The following is a 5,274-nucleotide window of genomic DNA, read 5'->3' on the forward strand; positions in this document are numbered from 1 at the left end:
ATTTGATAGCTGACATCCACAAAATTATGTTAAATTTTATTATTTATATATTATATAAAAATATTATATATATATATATATATATATATATATATATATATATATATATATATATATATATATATATATATATATATATATATATATATATATATATATATATATATATATATATATATATATATATATATATATATATATATATATATATATATATATATATATATATATATATATATATATATATATATATATATATATATATATAATATTTTAGGGTTAGGGTTTAAACGAGAAATAATTAAAATAAAATAATTACGAGTACTTAAAATAAATCTAATTACAGAAAAGTTATCTACAAATAAAAAATGTACATGTTGTGTTAATACAACAGTTGATATGAAATAGTCGAAATATACCCATATTGTACAATTAAACGAGAATAATTGATAAATAAAATATATTTACTTATATTTAAAATCAAATAGTTATAGGGTAATTATCCGTACGGTAAAACGTACTAGTTGTGCTAATACGATAGATAATATATAACAGTAGAAATAATACAACAAATTATATAAATAATACGTAATTAATAATACAACATATTATACAAAAATATACGTAATGATAATAATACCACGTATTATTCAAAATAATATGTAATAGTATCGGTAACTCAACGGATAAATTCCAGAAATTTTTACTACACTAAATAAATTTATAAAATATTTAAATCATTTAAATAAATATAAAACTTAGACTTTAAATCATAAAAAATTATAGAAATTTGAGAAAAATATAAATACTTCTTTAAAAATAATAATTAAATATTTTAAAATAATAAAAAATTATTTTAACTAGTATTAAAATTTATGGTCCTTACATTCTAACCCCCTTAAAACAAATTCCGTCCTCAGAATTAAAATAAGATATGTATGATATCATATAGAAATTTGTAAAGTAAAAATAATACATATAATAGCTGATAATAGAAAGTAAAAAGTATATCAATAATGGACGTAGATAAAAGACGTAAAATTATATGCAACAATCATGTAATTATGTATTAATAACATTTACACTTCGAACACAATATTAAAATATACCAATAACCATTATATCATTATACATGTTAGAATAACCAAATATGATACAAAACTATAAACCCAATATACATAAAGAATAAACACAATACAACATATGAACCGTCATGTAATAATTTCCAAAATAATAATCAAATATGGACATAATAGTTAACTAAAACAGTAATACAGAGACTTGTGTATATGAAAAGTTGATAAATACAATAATTAAAATAATTAATAAATAGACAATAAAATACACTATTCAAGTAAAATATACACAATCCAACAAAAGAGAAAAAGAACAAGTATAAACATAACAAAATGCCGACAATGTGCAAAACCTGCAACTAAGCTGTACAAACTTATAACACTCATTTCACATTCTAAAATAAACTATGAAACTACTGATGAAACGTAAAAGAAATAACTATGTTAACTAATAAATAATATAACCCAAATAACATAAATAAACTAATAGATTAATAAAATTAAAGACAACATATAAACACATACAAGGAAAACATATAACTTGGTAAATAACCAAACAATAATAATAACAAAACACGTACATGAAAAGTAAAATGTAACCAAATTTATGTGGTAACATACATAGCAAACATTTATAAATACATGTATAATACGTAGAATTAATAAAATAAATGCAACACAAAATAAGAACAATTACACCATAATGTGACTACTAACCAAAAATTGTAGCAAAAACATAATAAATACTAAATCACAATAAATATTACACCATAATGTGACTACTAACCAAAAATTGTAGCAAAAACATAATAAATACTAAATCACAATAAATATAGCAATACACAAATTAAAACGTGAAAAATTTGTAGCAAAAACATAATAAATACTAAATCACAATAAATATAGCAATACACAAATTAAAACGTGAAAAATATGAGCAAGAATACACTGCATAAAATATAAGACACACCAACCATAAAAATATTACGACTAAATACATAGCCAAAATACAATATGTAAAAATATAAAAATCAAAGCTAAACAAACACTAACATTGTAATAATCTTTAATAACCCTATACACAAACTATAAAGCCATAACACCACACACTCACACCGAAAAATAGCAACTCCTATTCAAAGAAAAATATAAGAATAAACGATATTGATATAATATGATCTACGAAAAATACAAAATAAGAGAAACAAAACAGAAGAGCAACATGATGTAAAACAATACAAGTTAAAATAATGAAAAAATACAAATCTGACAAGAAAGACATAAATGAAAGACTCAATGCATTTAAATAAGTAATAAAGAAATTGATAGTATAAAACTCAAAATAAATTAACACATACAAAAATCGTAGAATACACTAAAACATAAATACTTACTATCAATACTGACACTCACAAACATACTACTCGGTAAAGACGTATAATATATAAAAACATAAACTATGAAAGGTGAAATAGTTATATAAGCAAATGAAAATATAAGAAGAGTATAATTCCATATAACAAAACACTAATATATTTTAAATAAACATGCTTACACAATTGATACTAGAAATAATGAATAACTATAAATCAATAAAAAACATTGTAAATATAATAATCTACGTGAATATACTATAATGAAAAGAGATTAGTAATTATAAAAATAATAAGAAAGTAAAACACAACACAAATAAAAAAACAATGAATAGAGAATGAACAACAACAATGACACAATAAAAGACATAAATATCTAAAATACGAACAATATATATATTAATCTATTTCATAAGTAAATAACGGGTGGTATGACAGATAAGCGCACACATACACAATATAGATATGCAAAAGTATATTAAACACAATAAAATAATCTAAATATCAGATATGCGCACACATACACAATATAGATATGCAAAAGTATATTAAACACAATAAAATAATCTAAATATCAGATATGCTATGTAATGTGTGTGTGAAGCCTAGAGAAGTATATTAAACACAATAAAATAATCTAAATATCAGATATGCTATGTAATGTGTGTGTGAAGCCTAGAGAAATGCAAAATACTTAATGACATGATTTGAACAATTGAAAAATATAAGTAATGATTTATATTTTTAATGAAAAACACACAATATAACACTATGTGTGATATATAAAATAATATAATAAATAATACGAAAATCAATACAATCAACAATATATAAGTCAAATCAAAGAAAATATAGTTGTAAAAGTAATAACATATAAAATAACGACCAATACGAGGAAAGAGGAGTTATAGGAAGGGAGCGTATAGCCGCGAAGTGACGAGACAAGAACAGTGGAAAACTCCGGAGTCAAAGAGTGATAAGATAGGGACGAAACGAAATCTGTCAAGAAAATGGAATAAGGGTTCAAGATAGTCTTACGGATGAAATATGATATGTATCTAAACTGTCCATCATATTTTTACTAGTAGGACTCGGGAGCGTGACCTGCATGGGCCACTACTAAAACCTGTCACGCCCTGTTTTCCAAAATATACGGGAACCAGAACGTGAACAAGCCCACAACGTATTAGATCAAGGAGAATAAACAAAAATAAATGTTTCTCCTCAACCTAATACGTTAAGCGTCTGAAAATAAGTACAATGCGAAGTCACAGGTCCCCGATCACAATCAGCAAGAATATAATAGACAAATTCAGAATGAAGAAATATCATATCACAAATGGGATAACATCCGAGACATAAAAATACGGGTTATCATGCCCTTATACAAAACTATCTGAATGAAATACTGGAGAATATAAAAATACACTGATCAAATGGAAATAAATGCTACGAAAGTAAACTAAGATCATCGAACAACTAGAGGAAATAACTAAACTTTGGCTTCTTCCGCTCGGTCTACACTGAACCTGTTCTTCCTCTACGTCTGATGTACAACAGAGAAAACATGTGTACGTCAGCGTGTATGGTACACGGTAAGATCCCACAAAAGAAAAGAACGAAAGAAAACCCAATGCGAAAATGATACAATAACAGAACTAATAAAGAAACATGCAACGGAAAGTCCAACGAAATCAATCAAGTAACATGTCGATCATGCAGCTAGCGATCAGAAATCATCCAAGTCACAAGGTCATACAACTAGATGGAATTAATACTTAAAAATCTACAACTCGAGACGTAGTACGTCGAGCGAAATAATCCAAACAAGGTAACCCTCATGTATATACCATATGTCTCAAATTATAGATAAGTAAATATTAATCCCGATCTATGTATGAAAAGAAAAACACTGGTCTACATCTCAATAAAACTAACAAAGTCCACCATAAAGCACGCAAGCATATTATTCTTATTTTACATGTTATTTGAATTGGGGAAGAATATTTTGATGTATATAATCGGGTCCCCGTAAACCTATCCGGGGGCCGCCTTTAAGTCAAGTATTGGCCCTCTGACCCATATATATAACACTCACGATATCACGATAACAGGAAAGCGCTGTGCCCGTTTATATACATGCTATATTCTCCGTCCAATTCCCCTTTATAACCCCATGTTTTCATATTAATTACGTAACTGTACATGAAATATTGTGCACTAGCCACGGAGTTACCGTAGAATGACTTCTGTAAAACTATGAACATAACCGTGACCCATAACACGTCCGATCAAGAGTGCATCGTCTAGTCAATGCTATAATAATAATAATCAAGGGAACCTCGTACCAGGATATTGATATCGAGGGAACTCGGGACTCCTCACATCGGGATATCGATGTCGAGTGAGTATAGCTATGCTTTGAAGCACGCTTATAAATCATACTTTTAACAGAATTCGTCTTCATGTACAGTCTCTCCTATTGAATAACAGCTAAGTGATACAACAACAAGCTTCCACATAACTATCCATGTCAAGCAATCCCACGCGGGTAATAATATATCACAGACTAATCTAATTAATTAACTCATAACAAATCTAGAAATTGGATGAGTCACATAATAATTTACGATAAAACTAAGAATTAAAATAAAATAATCAAGGTTTAGGATCTTGCCTCAGGACCAAGGGGTCTGATGACGTGGCGATGGTGCCGACACAGACGCGACATCTGACGATCGAGATGATGTGGATCTGATGGTGTCGGGTGCTCGGATCTGGGGAGAAGCAGCGACGGAAGAGAGATTGTCGGGGCGCGGCAAACA

The sequence above is a fragment of the Asparagus officinalis genome, chromosome 9, assembly GCF_001876935.1.
Source record: "Asparagus officinalis chromosome 9, Aspof.V1, whole genome shotgun sequence".
Classification (NCBI taxonomy): Eukaryota; Viridiplantae; Streptophyta; class Magnoliopsida; order Asparagales; family Asparagaceae; genus Asparagus; species Asparagus officinalis.